This window comes from Oreochromis niloticus, linkage group LG6 (assembly GCF_001858045.2).
Source record: "Oreochromis niloticus isolate F11D_XX linkage group LG6, O_niloticus_UMD_NMBU, whole genome shotgun sequence".
NCBI lineage: Eukaryota > Metazoa > Chordata > Actinopteri > Cichliformes > Cichlidae > Oreochromis > Oreochromis niloticus.
This window is the reverse complement of record NC_031971.2, coordinates 4,523,296-4,548,389: the sequence shown is the minus strand read 5'-3', so window position 1 is coordinate 4,548,389 and position 25,094 is coordinate 4,523,296. Positions and strand designations below refer to the sequence as shown.

The following is a 25,094-nucleotide window of genomic DNA, read 5'->3' as shown; positions in this document are numbered from 1 at the left end:
TCGGTCTCTCCTCCTGTTTTTTGAGAGAATTAGTTTAGCTCAGTAAGATCAGTAGCTGCCTTGAGACCAGGAGGGCCAGGTTTGAATCCTGCTCAGGGCGACATGTTTTTTTTCACCACCATACAAGTTTTTGCAACTTTTCATCTTTTTCAGCTTTTCAGCAGACAGCTTCAGCGTTAAGGCATCCACACAGCATTTTCGCAGGAAATGCAAATTTTTCTAGTTATTCTTCAAGTTGCTTCCGTACGTTTTTTGCTGTTTAACTACTTCAACAATTTTTGTGCTATTTTCACCGTTCAAATTTTAAACTATTCTGCTATTTCTGCTAAAGTGTGCTATGACTTTTGGTATTTTTTGCTGTTATACTTTTTAAAATATTAAGCTTTTTATGCAATTTTTTGTCCCATTGAAATGAATGGAAAACTTCCAAAATTCTGCTAAAACTTGCTTGTTTTTGAAACTTAACTACTTCCTCATACTTTCACCTAGAACAACCATTTAAACTTTAAAATGTTCACAAATTATTGGGCTATTCCTGTCTGATTCAGCTTTTTCATATCTGTTACCATTTTCATCTTATCCCTCTTTAAGTTCTGAGATTCATTTTTCTGATTTTTCAGAAAATACATGCGTTGTTATGGTTGCTATGCAGTTGGTTCTAAGTGAGCCACTCTTCCTTTTTCAATCTTCTCTTCATGTCCGAACAACTTCTTGCTACTCGCTCAATTTTCACTCAACCCACACAAATTATACATCAAAACGTAGGTATTTTTGCTGTCTTTCAGAAAATGTCACCATCATTGTTGTGGGATTTATAGAATTTTGGCAAATCTCCTCAGACCAACACAAAGTCGGAAAACTCTCCATAGAAAGTCAATGGAGAGTTTGTTCAAAATCACCGCTTGATTTCTGTAATGAGAGGCATATTCGAATCGTCATATCTCCTTAACGAAGCGAAGTTAAAACATGAGGCTTGTCCCCGTATATCTTCAGACACTCCTGACGCTCACAATTCAAGAATTTTTTTCTCACCTATTACCGTTCTGAAATGAGTTAGACTTGTTTGAGGGTAGGAAATTCGTCCTTCGCTCAGATTTCTTCAGATTTCAAACTCTGGAAATGAACAACTTTTTTCTCTCGTCATAACTTTTTTTTGGATTTCCACAGAGACCTGAAAATTTCCATGACTGTTCACCAAAGCCTGCTGTCTCTTACGGTGAAAGAATGATATCGATACTCCAAATAGATTTTGAGTTAGAAAGCATTGTTTGAGGGCAAGTCAAGGCAGTTTTTGCTTCGCCTCTACTCAGTTATGGTGCATTACAAGTCAAATATCTTTAATAATTCATATTTTAATGATAAATTGTCAACACCTGAAGATTCCCCCATCTCTTCTGAACAAAACGGTGTAAGAATGACCGTTCTAGCCCCTACGGTTAGGAAATTATGGCCATTTGTTTGAGAGGAATCCTCACTATGAGAAATACACTGCAGAAATCCTGTCTCTCTCTGTGCTGAGTGTGTAAAAACGGCTGCACCTGTTTTGGCGGGAAAAAGTACACAGCCTCTCTGATTGGTGGATTCAAATTTAGCAGCTCCCAGGCTGCTTGACTGACCTAGAAAGCTGCTCCTCTCTCCCTGTGTGTGTGTGTGTGTGTGTGTGTGTGTGTGTGTGAGACAGAGAGAGAGAGAAAGAGAGGGCGAGAGAGAGTTTTTATGGGAGCATATTATTGTATGGTTTAAATTCAGTATATTTAGACTGGTTGACTGAATTGGATCTTGTGTGTGTGTGTGTGTGTGTGTATGTATGTGTGTGTGTGACAGAGAGAGAGAGGGAGAGAGAGAGAGAGAGAGAGAGAGAGAGAGAGAGAGAAAGCCTTTTTATGGGATGATCTCATTGTAAGATTCAAATTCAATATATTTAGACTGGTTGACTGAATTGGATCTTGTGTGTGTGTGTGTGTGTGAGAGAGAGAGAGAGAGAGAGAGAGAGAGAGAAAGCCTTTCTATGGGATGATCTCATCGTAAGATTCAAATTCAATATATTTAGACTGGTTGACTGAATTGGATCTTGTGTGTGTGTGTGTGTGTGTGTGTGTGTGTGTGTGTGTGTGACAGAGAGAGAGAGAGAGAGAGAGAGCGAGAAAGCCTTTTTATGGGATGATCTCATTGTAAGATTCAAATTCAATATATTTAGACTGGTTGACTGAATTGGATCTTGTGTGTGTGTGTGTGTGTGTGTGTGTGTGTGATTTAAATTCAATATATTTAGACTGGTTGACTGAATTTGATCCTGTGTGTGTCTGTCTGTGCATGTGTGTTACCATATGTGTCCATATTTGTGGTTGTGTGACGGTTATACTTTTTTTTGCTGGTTTTTTTTTCATTTAACAATTACATTTGAGGGACCTGTTGGGATTTAGAGATTCTTTTATTGCTGCCATATAATCTGCCTTATGATAAATGCATTAATAACATGTTCTACAGTATTATTTTATCAGTAATATTGTTTACAGGGTTCATATTGCATTGAATATGTTTGTCATCACATTCATTTTATTCACAGGTTGAGTTCATTCTATACACAATGCATAACTGTGCTTGTTTAGAGTTGATGTTCTATCCAAGAGGGTTTTAAGCTTCACTGGTGAGAGTGTCCAGGTGATACATGTTGAGGGAAGATGAGAACATAGCAGGTTAATTGCATGCATGCTTACAATACACATAAATCTAGCAACAGGCCTGAGCGAAGGCCCAAGTGTCTTCTGCTTCTTATTTGAGACCTGCGCCAATTCAGTCTACTTAGTGATTGAGGACGAGGGTCCATTATTAGCCCTTAGAGGCCCTGAAGCTTGAAGTTATTACCTTAAAAGGAAGGTGTTATCAAAAAGAGAAGTTATATGTCTGTTTATAGTTATTAAGATGTACAAGATGTACCCTTGTCTGTAAACAATGACTGGACATAATGTATTTTTGACCTGTATTGACGTGTATGTGGGGGTGTGATCCTCTATGCTATAAAACCAGAACTCAGTGTATTTTTGTCAGAGCAAATAAGCCATATGCTGACGGTTGTTCTCCGTTGTCAATAAACTCATCGTTTGATTGCACTTTTCTGGGCCTCCGTCGTTTGTTGTCTGGTCTACAGTTGATCGATCTCGCTTCATTTGGTGGAGGATGCAGGGCAACTAAAGATCAGCAGTAAGAGGTACAGGTGTTTGTTGTCGGCGGAGGTCGAGGCCAGATCAGGTGATTGAACGGCAGACGTCACGGTGATCGCTTGACTATTGGGCCCACAAAAAGGTAAGGCACAAACCTCTTAAACTGAAATTGTGCTGTAGTGGATTATAATTCTAGAACATGTAGTCAAGTGGTCATCCGTTGATCTCTGTTTTGAGTTTTGTTTGAAACGAAAACCTTTGTTGCAACGAAAGTGAAACTTAAGAGTAGTATTGTGTTCACGGTCGCTCGGAAAAAGCAGTACTGAGCTAAAAGTAATTTGTGTTGTGTTCACGGTCGCTCGGAAAAAGCAGTACTGAGCTAAAAGTAATTTGTGTTGTGTTCACGGTCGCTCGGAAAAAGCAGTACTGAGCTAAAAGTAACTAGAGACGTTGTTTTTAAGGAAATAAGAGAGATTAAAAGAGATTAAAAGTGTCTAAAGTCAAGGAGTTGAAGAACTCCCTCCCTGGGAAAGACGTTTCCTAGGATTATACTAGGGGGAGGGCCCCGCTGAGAGTTGTGGCCTCAGATATAGCCCTGGTGATCGCAGAGGATCATTGTTAGGGAGACACTTAATTGTGAGAAAAAGAGTAAAATACCGGACGCAAGAGTCCGAGGAAGTTGATATATGATTTAAGAGAAACTCAGGTCAGCCGTAAGCTTGAGGTTTTGCAGTAAAGCCAGCCGAGCAGTAAAGTGAAACTAAGGTCTGTTGTGTTGAAGTAACTCTGAGAATAAATACTGTGAGCTATGAGAGACGATTAAAAAGTATTACCTATGCATTTGTGGACCCGCTGTGGTCAGTGAAAATTTGTGGACCCGCCGTGGTCAGTGAAAATTTGTGGACCACCGTGGGCCAAGAAAAGCTGTGTTTTTGTTGATATTCCTGGAGAATTTGCAGACCTGTTGACGTCTCTTAAAGACGAGCAGCGGTGTGTATATCCGGGTCGTAGGGACCCACTCATACAGCTGGAAACCGTGACGTAAGAAACTGTCTGAAATGATTTAAGTGCCAGCCGGCTGCAGGCTGTGTGTGAGAGAGAGGCTGTAAAAGTCTCTTTTTCCGTTCTTTTTGCTGGGGAAAAGTGCGCAGTTAAAATTTGGGTGCGGTCACTTCCCCTTTTAATTTTAACAAAGAATAGATACATTGATTAAATGAGGGGTAGATAAAGGGCATGCTCATTGTGCCGGTGTTTCATTATAGGTGCTTGGAAATAGACAGTGAGAGGCCCACGGGGATCCCATTAAGGCTGCTGAAGCATTTTCCTGTTTTGTGAGCGTGCCTTTGGTGATTTTGAAATACAGTATCACTGGACAGGGTGATTCTAATATAAGAGTTATTTTAATCCAACCAGAAACAGAGTAAGAATAAAGCTGTGAGCCTCCTCCTGAGTGGAGAGAATTTGCAGAATTGTTGAGTATCTCTTGTTAAAGAAAAGGGAAAAGAGATTCTGTGTACGGCAGACCGTGAAGTTTCTAGATTAAATCAGAGAGAACTAATGTGGCCGAAGGTTGGATCTGATATGAGGCGAACAGAAGACCGGTCTAAAAAAGATTAAGAGGTACGCACAAACCTGTTCAATAAGCAAATTTGTGCAAATTGGCTGAATTCTAAATTATCTGTTCGCTGAGTAGATGATCTTAACTACTAAATTGGCGCAGTAGGGGTAAAACTGAATTCTCGAGAATAAAGTAAAACGTTGAAGTAATGAATGAGTAACTTGGAAGTAATGAGAAGCTTCGAAGCAAGGATAATGAAACTTTGAGAAACAGACAGTACTGAGTTAAAAGGTTATATGGTATTTCATGGTAAAAAAGAAAAAGAGACCAATGCATGTTTAAGAATAGAGAAGAATATAAGAGTTATTGGTCAGCTTATGGTTTAATAAGTGTCAAACTCACGGGATTGGAGAATCCTGTACTTCTTTGAGACTTCAGAGAGGAGCTCCGGCGTGGGCATACGTCAGGTGGTGTTGCCGAGAGTTGTGGGCTCGGTGAATAGCTAATGATCAAGAGGATCATTTTGGGAGATGCTTATTTGTAAGTAAAAGGATTAAGTTCGGACGAGGAAGTCCGACAGAAACACCTGGTGCTGTCAGGATGTTTAAGTGACACAGAAGTTCAGAAAATCGAGTCAGAAATGGTTTTGTGGCTCTTGGTAAACTGATTTTGAAGGAAAATCAGTGTTTATTGTGCTGAAGTAACAGATCCGGCGTGGTCTGAGGAAAAGAAATAAATTGGTTAATGGCTGATATATTTATATGAATTTTGGTGGATCTGCTGAGGTCCAGAAAATAATCAATGCGGACTGTGTTTGTTCGAACGTTAATAAATGATCCAGGAAGAATTGCCCTGGGTCTGTGTGTGTGTGTGTGTTGTTCAGTGACAACATGCACAGTTTAAAATTGGGCGCTGTTCCTTCCTCTTTTTAGTTTCAAAACACAAAGGCTGTTGGATGAAGAATTACTGTGTAAGGAACGGCTTCATTTTTGATTAGGGAAATAATATGCTTACTTTTGGGTTTATGAAGATCTCGTAACAATCTGGGGGAGATGCCGGGGTAAAAAGAGTGAGCTCGGACGAAGGGGTCCGAGAAAAGAACACCGTGAGTTGAGCAAGGTGTTTAACTGACTCAGGATTTCAGAGAATCGAGTCAGCTGTGATCTCGAGTTTTAATGGTAAGTTGATTTTAAAGGAAAATCAATGTTTACCATGTTGAAGTAATTCTGATGATATTACTAGATGTGTTGTGATACAAGTAAAGAATAAGTTGTGTAAATGTGGACACACGATTGTGTTGAGATGTATGGATCGGCTGCGGTCCACCTGATAAGTGAATACTGGGTAAACTGAGACAATAAACTGTTTTTAAATCTTCACTGGCTGCAGTGAGATACATGTGCTGAAGATTACTGGACCCGGCGAGGTCCATATGATGAAGTTCTTGGGCAGATAAATGACAGAAACAGTTTCTGAATTTTGAGGAGAATTCTGAAGCACTGAGGTTGAATTTTCTCTGTGCTTGGTGCGCTGTGTGGACTTATATCAGAGTTATAAGTCCAAAGGTTATGACCTGGAGGTCATTCATGGTGTTTAAAGAAGAACAGGAATTAGAAAAGGATATTTAATGTCATATTTTGTGTAAATTGAGGAAAACTCACCACATGTGTTCACCTTTTTTTTCATTTAAAGGGACACAGACATTAACACACACACACACAGTACTTGGGTGTGAGTTACTTCCTCTCTTAATTTTAAACTGCAACACGTGTTCATTGAACTAGAATTTCAGCAGTGGATGAGACAGGATTTAGGTTAGGGCTAGTCAAAGATAAAGATGACTTTTATTAGTCCTACTGGTGGGAAATTTGGTTTGTTAAAGTAAAAGTGCAAAGTTATGCAGCAGAAATTAGAAAACACTGGAATGCAATAAAATAAAGTAGAATAGAATAAAATAGAATACCAATACTATATACAGCTGAGTAAGAAAATACAAAATACAACTTTGTCAAAGAAAGAAGTGCACATATAGCTGTCTTATTGGACGTATGAGGGTTCTGGTAAAGTACTAGTTCTGGTAAAAGTAAAAGATTATGCTCAAAGTTTTATGCCCTGGAGGCCAAGAGTCGTGTGTAGAGAAGAGCATGACTTGGAAACGGACATTTAAGGTCACATTTTGTCTAAGATGGGGAGAATTGTCCCATATGTGTTTATTTCTCTTCTTTTTAAGAGGACAGACGCACTGAGTGTTGTCTACTTGCTCTTTTTGATTCTAAGCAAGCATGTTTGATAAAATACTCTTAGGAAAGCGTATTTTGAGTGCTTCTAAGTGTGTGAATGTTGTGAGTACTTGATTTGAATGATTCTGTGTGATTTGTACAAAATAATAAATAAGTAATAATAACTCATAGGAGAGTGTGTGAATAGAGGAGGCCTGAGAGAGTGTGTGTGCGTCAAACAGGAAGTCTGATTATAGCCGGGGAGAGACGTTGCAGCATGAAAACAGAGCAATTAGAGACTGAATGTCTTAAGAAAAAGTAATAAAATATATTAATTACATGTTTTAGAAAAAGAAAGACTGAGAAAATAAATACATGAACTAACAATTACATTAATGAATAGAAAACACACGTACACAAATTGTTACAGGTGAAATGTTGGGAATAATCAAGAAGTGAGATAGCTTAATATACTGATGAAATGAAGAAAGCAGCTTACACTCCTTTGATTTCCAGAGTCAGTGTGTCCCCTCCCCTCATAGCACCCGTGCCCACTTGGCCCCCGTATCAGGCGAAGCATGGAAGGCTGGACAGCCCATGACGGGTAAGATCCCACCTCGAAACCCTGGGACAACCTAAGGCAAGGCGCAGTCACGATTGCTTGAACCTAGGTCCCTAAGTGAGCTTGGACTCACTGGAGGAGACGGGACTACAAGGGTAAAGCCGCTGGGGCAGAGGGGGAAATGTCATTAACAATGACGAGTGATGAGCCAAAGAGGGGAGACACTCACTGTCTTTCAGGGTGAATTGTTCCCTGAACCTGAAAATCAAGCTTTAACTTCTGGCTGAGGACAAGGAATGTTGTTATTTAAGGAAGGAGATCAAATTTGGGAAAGAGAAAAACTGACTGTTTAAGTGGAACCTTGTGAGGGAGTCTGAAAAAACCACGAAAAGAAACATATACACAATCACACACACAAATAGAAAATGCGTTAACCTTTGAATAAAAAGAGCTCATGAAGATCAGATAGCAGGTTTAGCATAGGAGTCTGTTTATCATGTTGTCCAACTCGCTTAGTGCATAGTAAGTTTTCAGAAGAGAAAATTTAGAATTTAGTGTTGATGGTGTGCAAGTTGTGTGGTGTTTAACGAGATTTTCTGTGTATTGAGCAGGTGAGGTGATGTTAGTTGACCTGAGAGTGTCAGGACCCTGAAGAACCTGTGGCAAAATGTTCTGTGTTTAAGATTGTGGCGGTTGTGTTGTAGTGATGGGTTACTTCTATCGGTTAGATTTGTGTTGTTTTCTTATTTTAATAGAGGGAGTTTTATCAAACATGCACATGTCTAAGGGGGTCCATCATTTTTGTAACAGTGCACTTAGAAAACCTGTCAGGTGATTTTGTTTTGTGTTTGGATGAGCCAATAATCAGCTCTCTTTTTCTCATTTTTGTTCTAAGCAGGCCTGCAAAAGAGTGGATAACAGCGCTGAAAATTCTCGGTGACCTTTTCCAGATTACAATAGGCAGAGGAGAAGGCTAAGTCTCTGTCTAAAAGGATTGCCGCGAGCCAATCCAGTCTAAAAGCAGAAAGAACTATTTTCCTAAAAACAAAGTAAAACAAATAAATGAGTTGATGTTGCTGAGAGTGAAGACTCTGATTATTTGCGAGATAGTCTCCACTGTCAGCAAGACCTGATGTTAATGCATGTGAGTGAATGTGTGTAAATGGATGGTGACTGGACGGACGAGGCAGACCATAGGTTGGACCGACTGGACACTGAGATAAAGACTGGACTAAGGTTAGACACATGACTGATAACTGTTCTGTTTTAAGTTTTCTTTTTATAACACAGGTTGGATCATAAGTGGGGAAAACTGAGTATGAAATGTGAAGTTCTGGTTAACACACAGGTTTTTGTTTCTAGGAAGTTCCAAGGATGCAGGCTGTGGATGGAGCCAAGAAAAGATTTGACATAATGATTAATTTGATTTCATTCCTTAAACACAGGTTTGAAGGGCCGGAGCATGAATATCTAATATGATATGACTAACCTTTTTCTTTTAATGTCCTAAGCTCGAGTGAAGGATTTTGAGTTTGTAACACATAAGATGTGTCACAAAAGGGGGAGTTACAGGATTTAAGGTTTAATTTGAAATGGGTTTTAGGATCGTTTTATGACGTTTGGGGTTTTTGATAATTTAGATATAGAAATTGTTTTGTGGTTCTTTTTGATCTGTTTCTATGCTTAGATGGTGATGGTTTATATCTTACCCTGGGTGTGTTTAATAAAACTAAAAGTGTTGCTCACACACATGAAGGGCATGGAGATTAAGTAAAGTTAATATAAAGGACAGAGCCCAGAACATGATATGGTGAAACAACTTTGAATGATTAAAGGAACCTTAGATGAATATAGTAGATTAGTGAGGTGTAGCAGAGAGAGGCTGTTTGTTTTCTATCCTTTACAGGAGAAGAGTTCAGGACCACAGCGACCACAGGGGTGGCAAGAATCCTGGAAGCCTGAGATCGAACGGAACCAACCAGAGAAAGGAGAAAAACAGAGCACAAAGACACCTAGTTGTTTATATAACAAAGAAGATCAAAAGCTTGTTAGACATAGGTTATAATGGAAGCATAAAAGGGATGAGAGGAACTTTACATAACATAGAAATCCTGCAACAATTCGTAAATTGCCCAAACACAGTGTTCAGACCGGATATGCGCTACCCGTTAAAGGGGGCGAAGAAATCAGGCCTAAGTTTGAAAAATGAAATGGGTTAACTCGATAGAGGAGGTTTCCAAAGGTTGAGAAAATAATGTAGGACCTTTTACCAGGAGAAAGCTAATTGTATCTTTTACACTTTACAGTGTGCACTGAGGGAAGTCAGGAATAGTTTAAATTAGGATTAAAAAATTAAACTAGGTGAAAAGGGGGTGTAGCAAGTAGATTTAGGGCAGCTCACAGCCTGGCGTAAACGCAAGGTGCCGTCACACAGCTTAAGTTATTTGTTTGATTTATTTTAAACATTGAAAACATACAACCCGTTGAGGAGACAGATAGGGTTTGGGAATTGAAAGGTTTTGTTTGTTTAGCATAATTTCTTTGGTTATATTTTAGCTTTAACAGGGAACATGCCTCTCTGGAGCTTCTCTCCTGATGCTACCCCGCCAAACACCCTTATCCATAGAGACAGCTCCCAAACAGACAGCAACAAACCAAATCTAGCAATAAAACAACTTAAACATCAATAGTAACAAAGCAAGAACAATACAGAATCCACATTTAACCGAAGAATAAAACAGTGAAATGTGGATTATTAAATATTAGGTCTCTCTCTTAAAAGCCTCTGTTAGCGCACGCCAAGCGGTCGCAGCAGATGGCTGCCCGTACCTGAGCGTGGTTCTGTCGGAGGTTTCTTCCTGTTAAAAGGGAGTTTTTCCTTCCCACTGTTGCCAAAGTGCTTGCTCAATAGGGGGTCACAAGATTGTTGGGTTTTTCTCTGTATCTATGAAGCGCCTGGAGGCAATTTTTGTTGTGATTTGGCGCTATATAAATAAAATTCAATTGAATTGTATTGAAGTAAACTTAATGTGATAAATTAGGAATTAGTTCATTTCTCAAGTGAGAAATGAAAAAGGGGGACTGGTGTTAGGAATAAAAGAAATATTTTTAATGTGTACTCTAATAATGAAGGCTTGTAGAGCAAGGCTACCTTTGACTTACAAACAAGAGCTCAGCCAGACTGAAAAACAGGAAGTTTTAGTGCACAAGGCATATTAATAGATATAGACACAAAAAAGAGGAACTCCCCATACAAACAATGTTCAAGACTGTGTGACGTGTAAAGTACCGAAATAATACCATATAAGTCACAGCTGATGATTCTAATGTTAGAGAGCTCTTGCAACTGGCGTCTGAGCTGTGCAGAGGTCTCTCACCCCGGAAGATGATTGAATAAAGAAAGACAGGTACTTATGTAGGTCAGCATAAGATTGAGTCCAACAGAAGCAAGGCACCCTATATGCGCACAGCATACAGCAGGGGTTGCCAAAATAATATAGAAAACAGCACATGTAGTGAGAGAACACCCACCAAAAAGTTCTGACTACACATAGTGTGGTGGCATATGTGAACTCGCAGGCGTTCACGATGACATCATTAGCACAACAGAGACTGAGTAAAGTTTTAGATGCTCCGAATCTGACATTTACACATGAAGGAATCAATCAGGAGAACCTCATGATTGTACTAAGAAAGCAGAAGTTGAAGGGAAAGTTAGGGAAGATTTACAAGCAGAACCTATCCCTGGAGCTGAGGATTGGTTCATAGATGGCTGCTGTCATCATGATGAAGAAGGATCGAAAGCAGGCTATGCTATAGTCTGCAAGCAAGGAACTGAATTTGAGCCCACGAGGAACTCCAGCAGTGGAAGGAGCCACGCTGGACGGGTCCTTATGAGGTCGTTGCCAGAACAACTACAGCAGTTCAACTGAAAGGGAAAGGCGATACCTGGTATCATTGGTCGCAGTGTGCGCCAGCACATGAGAGCTTGCCAGAGGAAAACTCGTCTTCAACTAACACAGGTGGTAACGAGCAGAGGCAAAATAAATCCTCTCACCTGTGCAACGGGCCAACCAGTAGTCTACCTGGGAGGCCGAAGAGAGAAGAGGAGCAGCGCAGAAGGTCGCCACGCTAGCAGAAAGGAGCAGTGACAAGTTGAGGACTCCACAAAAGCAGGGGAGTTTCATTCCAGGATATAAAGTTTATATAACATGATGCAAACACACGAATCAGAGACACGTAATGAGAAAACTGATTAGAATGTTCCTTACAACTACATGTTTATTGTATGCAATGATATTAATGATGGCTGTGTTGTTTATTGTTTATATTTTGCAGGGCACTCCGGACCACTTGTCTGAACACGGAGGCCAGTCCAGCCCAGCACTTCCTGAGACTGTACTTGCCAAAACGGGATCGGTAAAAACGACAAAAGCGCGAGGTATCAGGTAAAGGTGATGAGTGTCTCAGCATGAATAATGGCATAGAGTTGAATTATGTTAAAGGGTCTACCAGCTCATTCATGTTTGATTTGTGTGACGTCATTAAGTGTACAGGAGCTAGTAGTAGCTGGAGAGCATATGATGTATGGGTCTGCAATCACCCCATGATATGCTTAGGGTAAATTTAGTTGATGCAAAGTCTAAGCCGCTCGCAGAAAGCTTAATCACCACTCTGACTGATCAGATGGTAACTTCGGGAACAGTAGCTCAAAAGGAACAGGAACCAAAAGGGAGAGTACTTCTGACAACAGATTACTTTAGACTGAAGCCTAAGGATTTGATAAAGCGTGCCACCGGTTTCAAGGACAGTAACCTCTGGCTTGATTGGGTGGCTCAAAATGCTAGAGAACAACATGTATCTGACTGTGTTGCCTGTGCGTCAGCTAGGCCACGTTTGTTTATAGAGCCCGCACCGTTGCATTAGAGGATGAGTGGGGCTATGATTGTATGTTACAGTTAACTAGAAGTGCAGTGACTACTGGCAACTGTACTTTGTTGTCCAGACTTTTCCCTGCCGTTTCAAAGCAGACAGCAGTGGGATCATTTATGCCAAAACAAGATAACTATACATGTTTTAAGTTTTCTACAGATAATGAAAAGTACAAGGTGGGAGAGATCGACCCAACTTGGTGTGCTCTCACACTCACGGGACGAACCACCAACAATGTAAGCGACCCTAGCATGATAATTGGAACATGGGCAAAAAGTGGGCTCTATTATTACTGTGGGGAAAATACTCGGGTTCCTATGGGAAGCGTAGGGACATGTGTGATGGTGCGATTGGGAGCTCCGCTCATGCTTATTGGGAACCAGGTAAAGGCTATTCCACAACACAACACACGTACCTTAGCCGCCAGAGGTAAGAGACATATTTTGGCCAAAAGAGGGACCCAGGGTACACATGCATATGACCCTAGGTTAAACTCTCCAACCTAGACTCTATTGGAGTGCCCAGGAGAGTTCCAGATGAGTACAAGCTGGTAAATATGATAGTGGTAGAATTTGAAAGTATATTTCTTTGGGTGACACCTAATAAGAATGTTGATCGCATTAACTATGTTCATTGCAATCTGCTGAGACTCTCTAACCTAACCAGGGATGCCATGATGGGGTTCGCAGAACAATTGGGTCCGAGTTTGCTGATGGGAAATCGAATGGCCTTTAACATGAGAAGGGAGGTGTGTGCGCCATATTCGGAGACATGTGCTGCACTTTTATCCCTAATAATACTGCCCCAGATGGCTCAGTAACCCGAGCTCTGGAGGGCTTGAAAACTTTGTCTAAAACCATGCATGAGCACTCAGGTATCGAAAATCTGCTGGCGTCCTGGATGACATCTGTGTTTGGACAATGGAAAGGTGTGGCTATGTCAGTGATGTTTTCTTTGACTGTACTTTTGGGAATACTGGTCATCGCTAGTTGTTGTATCATTCCTTGTGTCAGAGGATTGTTGGTAAAAGTAATGGCGAGGGTTCCTAACCCTGGCTGGGTTGAGGTCATCTACCAGATGAACTTAGAACCCATAGAGTGGGCCAGGGAGTGATACAACATGAAGTGTGGTGACATTCCTTGTTGGAATGTCAAAAGAGGGAATGTTGGGATTTAGAGATTCTTTTATTGCTGCCATATAATCTGCCTTATGATAAATGCATTAATAACATGTTCTACAGTATTATTTTATCAGTAATATTGTTTACAGGGTTCATATTGCATTGAATATGTTTGTCATCACATTCATTTTATTCACAGGTTGAGTTCATTCTATACACAATGCATAACTGTGCTTGTTTAGAGTTGATGTTCTATCCAAGAGGGTTTTAAGCTTCACTGGTGAGAGTGTCCAGGTGATACATGTTGAGGGAAGATGAGAACATAGCAGGTTAATTGCATGCATGCTTACAATACACATAAATCTAGCAACAGGCCTGAGCGAAGGCCCAAGTGTCTTCTGCTTCTTATTTGAGACCTGCGCCAATTCAGTCTACTTAGTGATTGAGGACGAGGGTCCATTATTAGCCCTTAGAGGCCCTGAAGCTTGAAGTTATTACCTTAAAAGGAAGGTGTTATCAAAAAGAGAAGTTATATGTCTGTTTATAGTTATTAAGATGTACAAGATGTACCCTTGTCTGTAAACAATGACTGGACATAATGTATTTTTGACCTGTATTGACGTGTATGTGGGGGTGTGATCCTCTATGCTATAAAACCAGAACTCAGTGTATTTTTGTCAGAGCAAATAAGCCATATGCTGACGGTTGTTCTCCGTTGTCAATAAACTCATCGTTTGATTGCACTTTTCTGGGCCTCCGTCGTTTGTTGTCTGGTCTACAGTTGATCGATCTCGCTTCAGACCCTTAGCATGTTCAAGATTTTTTCAGCTGTCCATTTTGCTTTTCCAATTTTTCTATTTAGGTTATTACTATTGTGCTAAGTCATAGCATTTCTGCTGCTTTCCAGTATTTGTGTTAAATACAGCATTTCTGCTAAATCATACTATTTCTTCTATTTCATCAGATTTGTGCTAAATATAGTGTTTCTGCTACAAAATAGTATTTCTGCCAAATATAGTATTTTTGATTAATTATAGTTTTTCTACCAAATCATAGTACAGTTTTACTGCTTTTTATATGGCTTCTAAGACAACCAATCATATCCGAGGGCTTGCACATTCAAATTTGCATATTGTTGCCTTCATGGCTTCCCAGCCAGCCAATCATATCTTAGGCCTTGCACATTCAAATTTGCATATTGGGGCAATCATGGCTTCTAAGACAACCAATCATCTATGTCATATATCTATGATATTTCATATTTTTATTTTAAATGGTCAACATTTCAAGATTCTCCCATGTCTTCTGAACACAACGGTCTAAGAATGACCGTTTTAGCCCCTACGGTTAGGAATTTATGGCTGTTTGTTTGAGGGGAGTCCTCACTATGAGAAATAGACTGCAAAAATCCTGTCTCTCTCTGTGCTGTAAAAGCCTGCACTTGGTGCACCAGTTTTGGCAGGAAAAAGCACACAGCCCCTCTGATTGGTGGATTCAAATTGAGAATCTCACAGCTGTTTGACTGACCTAGAAACATGCTGTTAACAGCCCCTGTTCACTTGCTGATGCTATGTGTGTGTGTGCGCGCGTGTGTGTGTGAGCCTGAGTGTGGGTGTGAGTGTTTGAGTGTGTGTGTGTGTGTGTGTGTGTGTGTGTGTTTGAGAGAGAGAGAGAGAGAGAAAGACACACACAAAGCCCTTTTTGGGGCAGCATCTCATTGTTGGATAAAAATATAATATATTCAGACTGGTTGGCTGACATAGACCCTGTGTGTGTGTCTCTCTCTGTACATTTGTGTATCCATATTTGATTTTCTGTGTATTTGGTGATTTGTGTATCCATATTTAATTTTGTGTGTATCTGTTGGCTGTTCTTATTTGTATTTCTAAATGTATTTTTATTTTATTTTTTCACAGGTGAACAAAAATTAGTTTTGAGCAAACTTAACCATGTTCCTTTTTATTCAGCTTGTCATTTTACCTTTCCAATATTTTCACTTAAGTTATTACTATTCTGCTCAATCATAGTATCTGTTCTAAATCATTGTTATTGAGCTATATTGTAGGATTTCTGCTAAATCATAGTATTTCTACTATATTATATTTTTCTTTCTAAATATATCATTTCTGCTATAGAGTAGTATTTCTGTAATGTTTAAGAATGTTTGGCTAAATATATTCTTTCTGTTATCTTATACTATTTCTCCGAAATTCTTGTATTTTTGGGAAGTTATCGTGTTTCTGGTAAGTTACAATATTTCTGCTAAGTTCTGCTATGCTATTGTATTTCTGCCAAGTATTATGTTTCCCCTAAGATATTGCAGTTCTGCTAAGTTACTACATTTTAGCAACGTTCCTTTGCTTCTGCAAAGTTTTTACAAATTCTGCAACTTTTCAGCTTTTTCAGCTAGTTTCAGCTGACAGCTTCAGCGTTCCAGCATCCACACTGCATTTTCGCAGGAAATGCAAATTTTTCTAGTTCTTATTGTGGATGTTATGCATCCACATTGAGTTCTGTTTCTTTATTCTTATTCTACTTTATTATTATTCTAGTTGCCACTTTGCACTTTTTTGGCACTTAACTACTTCCACAATTTTCAGCCGATTTTCACCGTTCAAATTTTAAACTATTCTGCTATTTCTGCTAATGATGGCAATGACTTTTGGTATTTTTAACTATTATACTTTTTAAAATATTAAGCTTTTTTCCTTTAATTTGTCCCATTGAAATGAATGGGAAACTTCCACAATTCTGCTAAAACTTGCTTGTTTTTGAAACTTAACTACTTTCTCATACTTTCGCCTAGAACAACCATTCAAATTTTAAAATGTTCACAAATTATTGGGCTGTTCATGAATGATTCAGCTTTTTCATATCTGTTACCATTTTCATCTTATCCCTCTTTAAGTTTTGAGTTTCATTTTTGTGATTTTTCACAAAATACATGCGTTGTTATGGTTGCTATGCACTTGGCTTCAGTGTGCCACTGAAGTTTTGCAGTCTTCTCTTCATGTCCGAACAACTTCTTGTACTTGCTCAATCTTCACTCCACTTCCACAATTTATACATCAAAACGTAGGTATTTTTGCTGGCTTTCAGAAAATGTTACTATCATTGTTGTGGATTTATAGAATTTTGGCAAATCTCCTCAGACCAACACAAAGTCTGGAAACTCTCCATAGAAAGTCAATGGAGAGTTTGTTCAAAATCACCGCTGGATTTCTGTAATGAGAGGCATATTCGAATCGTCATATCTCCCTAACAAAGCGACGTTAAGACATGAGGCTTGTGCCAATATATCTTCAGACACTCCTGACGCTCACATCGTACGATTTTTTTTCTCACCTATTACCATTTGGCCATGAATTACGTTTGTTTGAGGGTAGGAAATTTGTCCCTCGCTCAGATTTCTTCAGCTTTCAAACTCTGGAAATGAACACTTTTTCTCTCGTCATATCTTTTTGATAGATTTCCACAAAGACCTGAAAATTTCCATGACTGTTCACCAAAGCCTGCTGTCTCTTACGGTGAAAGAATGATATCGATACTCCAAATAGATTTAGAGTTAGAAAGCGTTGTTTGAGGGCAGGTCAAGGCAGTTTTTGCTTCGCCTCTACTGAGTTATGGTGCATTACAAGTCAAATATCTTCAATAATTCATATTTTAATGATAAATTGTTAACAGGTTAATTGCTTGAAGATTCCCCATCTCTTCTGAACAAACGGTGTAAGAATGACCGTTCTAGCCCCTACGGTTAGGAAATTATGGCCATTTGTTTGAGGGGAATCCTCACTATGAGAAATACACTGCAGAAATCCTGTCTCTCTCTGTTCTGAGTGTGTGTAAAAACGGCTGCACCTGTTTTGGCGGGAAAAAGTACACAGCCTCTCTGATTGGTGGATTCAAATTTAGCAGCTCCCAGGCTGCTTGACTGACCTAGAAACTTACTTGTCTCTCCCTATGTGTGTGTGTGTGTGTGTGTGTGTGTGTGTGTGTGTGACAGAGAGAGAGAGAAAGGGAGGGCGAGAGAGAGTTTTTATGGGAGCATCTTATTGTATGATTTAAATTCAATATATTTAGACTGGTTGACTGAATTTGATCCTGTGTGTGTCTCTCTGTGCTTGTGTGTTTCCATATGTGTCAATATTTGTGATTGTGTGACTGTTATACTTTTTTTTGCTGATTTTTTTTTTCATTTCACAATTACATTTGAGGGACCCTTAGCATGTTCAGCATTTTTTCAGCTGTTCATTTTGCTTTTCCGTTTTTTCTGTTTAAGTTATTACTATTGTGCTGAATCATACTATTTCTGCTATTTTATAAGATTTGTGGTAAATATAGTATTTCTGCCAAATATAGTATTTCTGATTAATTATAGTTTTTCTACCAAATCATAGTACAGTATTTTTGCTTTTTATAGGATTTTTATAGGATACTTATATTGCTTAATATAGTATTTTTGCTTTTTATAGGATTTGTGCTTAATACAGTATTTCTGCTAAATGTAGTATTTATGCTTAATCATACTATTTCTATATATTTTTGCCAGGTCCTCTGTGAGGACTGAGACATTCAAATTTTCGTATCAGGGCCTGCACGGCTTCCCAGCCAGCCAATCATATCTGAGGTCTGCCTTTCTTCTCTCGTCATATCTCAGCGACAGATGTACAAAGAGCAATGCAAATCACAGTCAAAGTACACCAAAGTCCGCTGATTCACCCAGTATAAGAATTATGCTTCTAGTCCACCTAGTTTTTGAGTTACATGACGTTTTGTAACTCCAAAAAACGGCGCTCTTTGTCTCTCACCGCGATCTAATTCTGACTGCTCATCACCCTGTTTTCCAGGTGCTCGCTCTCTTTCCCAGTGGCACAGTTTGTAATGACACAGGTCTGCAACCCAAAGGTCGTGGGTTCAATTCCACCTTGGTCAACATGTTTTTTTTACCTACAATTTACTACACTGTCACAGACCACTAATTCATATTGATCATTTATTACAATTCTGCAAACTTTTATGATTTTAGCAGCTTTTCTAATATTGACCTCAGATTCTTGTTAACACTCCATGGCACAAATACTCTTCCCTTTAGGCTCTGTGTGTGTGTGTGTATCAATATTTCTCCCATTTTAAAGTATTACTCCTCTATAATTGTATTTCTGTTAAATCAAAGTACTTTTACTACATCTTAGTACTTCTGCTCAATCATAGTATTTTGCCAAATCATGGTTTTTGTGCCAAATCATAATATTTGTGTTATGTTATAGTATTACTACTAAGTGGAGGAATTTCTGTCATGTTACAGTATATGTGCTGATTACAGTATTTCTGTATAATAGAATTTTGGCAAATCTCCTCAGACCAACACAAAGTCTGGAAACTCTGCATAGAAAGTCAGTGGAGAGCTTGTTCAAAATCACCGCTGGATTTCTCTAATGAGAGGCATTTTCAAATCTTCATATCTCCTGAACGCAGCGAAGTTAAGACATGAGGCTTGTGCCAATATATCTTCAGACACTCCTGACGCTCACAATTCAAGAATTCTTTCTCACCTATTACCATTTGGCCATGAATTGGGTTTGTTTGAGGGTAGGAAATTGTCCCTGCTCAGATTTCTTCAGATTTCAAACTCTGGAAATGAGGCACTTTTTTCTCTCGTCATATCTTTTTGATAGATTTCCACAGAGACCTGAAAATTTCCATGTTGTTCACCAAATCCTGCTGTCTCTTACGGTGAAAGAATGATATCGATACTCCAAATAGATTTAGAGTTAGAAAGCGTTGTTTGAGGGCAAGTCAAGGCAGTTTTCGCTTGCCTCTACTCAGTTATGGTGCATTAGAAGTCAAATATCTTCAATAATTCATATTTTAATGATAAAGTGTCAACACTTGAATATTCCCCCATCTCTTCTGAACAAAACGGTGTAAGAATGACCGTTCTAGCCCCTACGGTTAGGAAATTATGGTCATTTGTTTGAGGGGAGTCCTCAGTATGAGAAATAAACTACAAAATCCTGTCTCTCTGTGTGTGTCGGTGCACCTGTTTTGGCGGGAAAAAGTACACAGCCTCTCTGATTGGTGGATTCAAATTTAGCAGCTCCCAGGCTGCTTGACTGACCTAGAAAGTTGCTTGTCTCTCCCTGTGTGTGTGTGTGTGTGTGTGTGTGTGACAGACAGAGAGAGAGAGTTTTTATGGGAGCATCTTATTGTATGATTTAAATTCAATATATTTAGACTGGTTGACTGAATTTGGTCCTGTGTGTGTCTCTCTGTGCATGTGTGTTTCCATATGTGTACATATTTGTGATTGTGTGACTGTTATACTTTTTTTGCTGATTTTCTTTCATTTCACAATTACATTTGAGGGACCCTTAGCATGTTCAGGATTTTTTCAGCTGTCCATTTTGCTTTTCTAATTTTTCTAGTTTTTACTATTGTGCTAAGTCATAGCATTTCTGCTGCTTTTTAATATTTGTGCTCAATACAGCGTTTCTGCTAAATCATACTATTTCTGCTATTTCATAAGATTTGTGCTAAATATGTGAATTTCTCACAGTTGAACAAGTACACTTGATGGAACCTAACCATGTTCACCATTCTTTCAGCTGTCCATTTTGCTTTTCCAATATTTTTACTTAAGTTATTACTATTGTGCGCAGTCATAGCATTTCTGCTTTATATAGGATTTGTGCTCAATATAGTATTTCTGCTTAATCATAGTATTTCTACAAAATCATACTATTTCTGCTATTTTATATGATTTGTGCGAAATCTAGGGTTTCTGCTTAATTATAGTATTTCTACCAAATCATATTATCTTTCTCTTAAGTCACATTTATTTTGTTAAGATTTTATGTTAATGCTCCATGTCTGAAATACATTACAGAAAGCCCGAGTGATGCAGCTGCATTTACAGGAACAACTACATAGCCTGATGAAGCAGACAGAAGTGGCAGCTCTGATTGGTGGATTCAAACTGACCACATCCAGGCTTTTTGACTCTCATAGATACAGCAGAAAATATAAAGCTGAAAGAACCTGACTAAGCCGATGTCAGTATGTGAAAAAGTTTTTGAACTTCTAATAACTTTACAGAAGCACCTTTGTGTGTGTGTGTGTGTGTGTGTGTGTGTGTATGTGTGTGTGTGTGTCTCAATTTTTATTCATTGGTGACCAGCATTCCATTAATGGATTCAACTTGACTTCATGCTCTGTTTGTCTCTGTGTGCCCTTGTGTGTGTATGTTTGTATGTCCGTGTTTATGCTTGCATCCATGTTTGTACACATTGTTTTCTGAACATGGGTTATGTGTCTGTGTGTGTGTCTATTTGTAAACATTGCTAGGCTTTTCATTTTTGCCTTAGCCTTGTGTATCTGCTGGTAGTTCCTTTGTAACTTTCTAAATTTTCTGCTAATTTTTCACAGTTGAAGAATAAATAATCTTTTGAGGAAACCTCTCTTTTTGCAGTTGGCCGTTTTGTGTTTCCAATATTTCTGCTAAAATTATTTCTTTTCTGCTAAATTATACTATTTCAGCTCCTATGTTGCATTTCTACTATGTGTTACTATTATACTATTGAATATTAAGTTATACTGTTACACCATTTCTTCCAAGTTTTTAGGTTTGTGCTACATATGAACATTTCTGCTGTATTACAACACTTCTGCCATGTTGTACTATTTCTGCCAAGTTACTATGTTTCTGCTGAGTTATAATATTTCTGCTAAATTCTCCTTTGATGCAGTATTTTTGCAAATGTATTATGTTTCTGCTTAAGTTTGCGTGTGTGTGTATGTTTCTGATTTTGTGCTGTTCTTCCTTGTTTTTCTAAAGTTTGTGCCAATTTGCCTTAGTAGAGCAACAAATACTTTTGAGCAAAGTTTAACAATGGTTAACTTATTTTCAGCTGATAATATTAATTTTCCGATATTCCTGCTAAGTTACACATTCCTACTAAATCGGCTGCCAAGTCCCCAGGCAGCCAAACCTCTATGAGGACTGGAACATTCAAGTCGCATATCCGGGCCTGCGCGACTTCCCAGCCAGCCAATTGTCTAAGTCATATATGTTTAATAATTCATATTTTAAATATAAACAACACTTGAAGATTCACCCATCTCTTCTCAACAAAACAGTCTAAGAGTGACAGTTCTAGCTCCTACGGTTAGGAAATTTACACACAGCACACAGTCCGACACATAACACAACAGCAGAGAGAGCACAGACTTTATGGTGGCGAGGCATGATTGCAGATGACGTCAGGTGCGACCACCTCTCTTGCAGCGGCACTGCAGGCCACATAAAATATTTATGTAGATATTTTGCGAATATTTATTATTCATTTTTTAAGAGCATAGTGCTTCTTTCCATTTATTTCTTTAAATTCAGGTCAAGGTTCTATATGCCCCGAAAGCCCAAAGGTGATATAAGGATCAGTTTTTGTTTGATACATGGATAATTTAAGTTCAGCTTTTTAATTCTTTTAAGAGAGACCTTCAACTGGATGCTTTTATTTTTTGTTATTTTTTAAGAGTTTAAAATGTCCATTACATGAATAAAATTTCATTTACTTTGTAGCATTTCATGGATTTCATACGCAACACACTATAGTTGTTTATACAAAGCATAAAGGTAAAAAACAATGTGTGCAGTGTTATCTTCATTTTAGATGAAGTATTTGTGGCTCCCAGTGTTTTCTTTTCCGTGCAAACCGGGTCCAAATGGCTCTTTGGGTCTTAAATGTTGCTGACCCCTGGTTTAGATGGTTGTCTTTAAAACCCTCACTTAAGAGTCTTGCTGGAGACAGCCACACCTTTACCTCACTGCAGCAGGGGTGAAGAAGTGGGTGCAAGTCCATTTAGGTCAGAATTCATATGATTACAACCAATACGTATTAGAATAAAATAAATAAATGTGCAATGAACATGTCAGGAGTCACTGTTAAAAAGTCTCATGGCAGTGGGGTTAAAGGACCTCCTGAACCTCTGATTCCTGCAGTGCAGTGAGGTGAGCCTCTGCAGCTCCTACTGTCCTGTGAGAATGCTTAGGTGAACATCAACACCAGCCCCTTGGTGTTGTTGTTCAGGAGAAGACGGTTCTTATTACTCCAGACAGTTAAATAAATTTATCATAATACACTGCATTTTAACATAATGACCTTATATTTATTTATGACTTTTAACCATTATTTCAAATTCAAATAATCCTGTTTGAAATATTTATTCAACTTATAGAATTAAATTTCTGCTAGTTGTTTTCTGTTGCAAAGAAATCCTGTATAATAATATTTAAATTTACATATATATCTTTCACGTTTTCAATGCCAATTTTGTGTAATACCGGAGTTTCCCACTACCCGTGAATGCCTCTTTTTTTACGTCGCGGGCTCACTCCTGCATCTCCGCCCACTCTCTGCTCGATCCCTACCGGTAAGAGTTGCTGCTCTGCTTCTCTTCTCTGAAATTAAATGTCTATAAGCTGTTTGAGTGATTTGCCGAGTTGTTGTTTGTGACTTGTAAGCCAGTCAAAGTATAAGTCATATTAAAGTAACACAATGGCTGCTTTTTTTAGTGAAACGTTGTAATTTTAGTATTTAAACAAGTATTGCTAAGCTAGCCCTAACAACCTAAGCGCTAACGCCTAGCGGTCCTATAGGCCCAGTGTGAAATGAATATGGTTCCTTTGATTGTATAATACAGTTATTGTGTTGTTTTATTTGGTTCATTCGGTGTGTTAGTGTTTCTGAGTCTCTTGGGGAAGCTGTCTTTCTCCTCTTCACAAATCAGTCAGTTAAAACGGCCTAATTCTTTAGGTTGTAAGGTAATGAGCCGCCATTTTAGAACCACTGATTAGCTCAGAGGTTCCCAAAGTGTGGGGCCCGCCCCCTAGGGGGGCGCAGAGCCATTGCAGGGGGGGCGCAGTATGAAAAGAAAAAAAAAAGAAAAAAGAGCGCTTGGACACTGTGGACAGGTTTTTGACGGGGCTCCCACATAAACGCAAAGCAGGAGATGAAGCATCGCCAAATATGTTTCCAAACCAACTTCCTTCCAAGCCAAAGACTAGAAAATATGGTGAAGCATATCTTCCCTTTGGCTTCACCTGCACAAGTGCCAAGGTAGGTCTCCCCTACAAAATTAGTTTCCCTGCGTCGGGAGCAGCGCTGGGCTCTCCAAATCACGGACAAACAGTATCCCACATTCTTGATTTTTAGTTCACAAACACTTCTTGTAATAACTAACTACTCCTGACATTTTGGACATGTTAGCTCTTTATGCAGTAAAGTTACAGCGGGATACAAATAATATCAGGCTGATCCTGCCGTAATTTGTTCCCCCGGTTCAAATCACGGACAAACAGTATCCCACAGCTGTTTATGTGTTTAAACCCATTTTGCACAGAGAGGCATTTTTTGAAAAATGTATTGATAGCAATGTTGAATATTATTACACAGGGAAAAAAAACAACTACACGTAAAATAATCACACCCTGACGCCTCTGCCTTTCTAAATGCAGGGACAGTAACTGCGTGTGTATGTAAGTGTGTAAAACCTGAAGATAGTCAGATTAACAGTATTTTGTCTCTATCTGCCATTCTGCAATTCATCTCATGTAAACAATAACGTGGCGCACAGCGTGACGTGAAAAGAGGCACATACCTTTGACGTTGCGTGACGAACTCTGTAATCCTCGTCCACACGTAAACGCAAAAAAAGGAGTTTTAAATAATCTCCGTTTTCGGTGAATCGCAACGCCGTTTACGTGTTGACGAAAAGCCCAAACGCATAGAAACAGCTGCGTTTTCAAAAATACCCGTGTAGGTGTGGACGTAGCGTAAAAGAGTTAGTAGTATATTTTATTACTACCTTTAATTTATTGCCGTTTACTTGTATTTGCTTAATTGTTTACCAAATGTTTGAGGTGTGAAATAAACCGCAATGGAGCAAAATATAGGTGTGTGTGGTTGGAGGATGTGTTTGTGCGGGGAGGGGGTTTAGGTGGCGGGGGGGGCGCTAACATTTTTCTTGTAAAAAGGGGGGCCTGGCAAAAAAAGTTTGGGAACCACTGGATTAGCTGCTGAAGCAGCAGGGTCGGCAACTTCAAAGGAGACATTTTACCGCCTCTGACTGAAGGCAACTTAAATGGAGCTATGAAAGTATGCTTCTAGCTCAGATTAACAAAAGTAGGACGATTTGCCACTAAATTTTAGCTGTTTAAGTATGCTTGTAGGTGAGATTCACAAAGGTAGGATGGTTTGGCAGTGAATGTTACCGGTCAGAGTATTTTTCTAACTAATATTCACAAAGGTAGGACGGTTTGCCACTGAATTTCGTGTTGTGCACATGTGCAGAAACAACGGTAGGATGGTTTCCCAGAACACCAGGAGAAAAAGAGTCATGTGCCTGTGCAAGTGTGTCTGTGTTGTGGGTTAATTAACAGAAGGGAGAGAGAGAGTGAGGATAAAACACATAATATAAGAATAATAACATGTCTTAACAATTAATTTTAGTTTTTTAGTAAATTTTTAAGAACTGTTTAACAAAC

At 39.0% G+C, this 25,094-nt stretch overlaps 1 protein-coding gene across 1 annotated transcript in view; it reads right to left on the bottom strand.

Annotated features, from left to right (window-relative positions):
- The window catches only part of pold4 (DNA polymerase delta 4, accessory subunit), a 101,830-nt gene that overhangs the window by 36,034 nt on the left and 40,702 nt on the right, over positions 1-25,094 (bottom strand). The gene's annotated exons all lie outside the window — the stretch shown is intronic.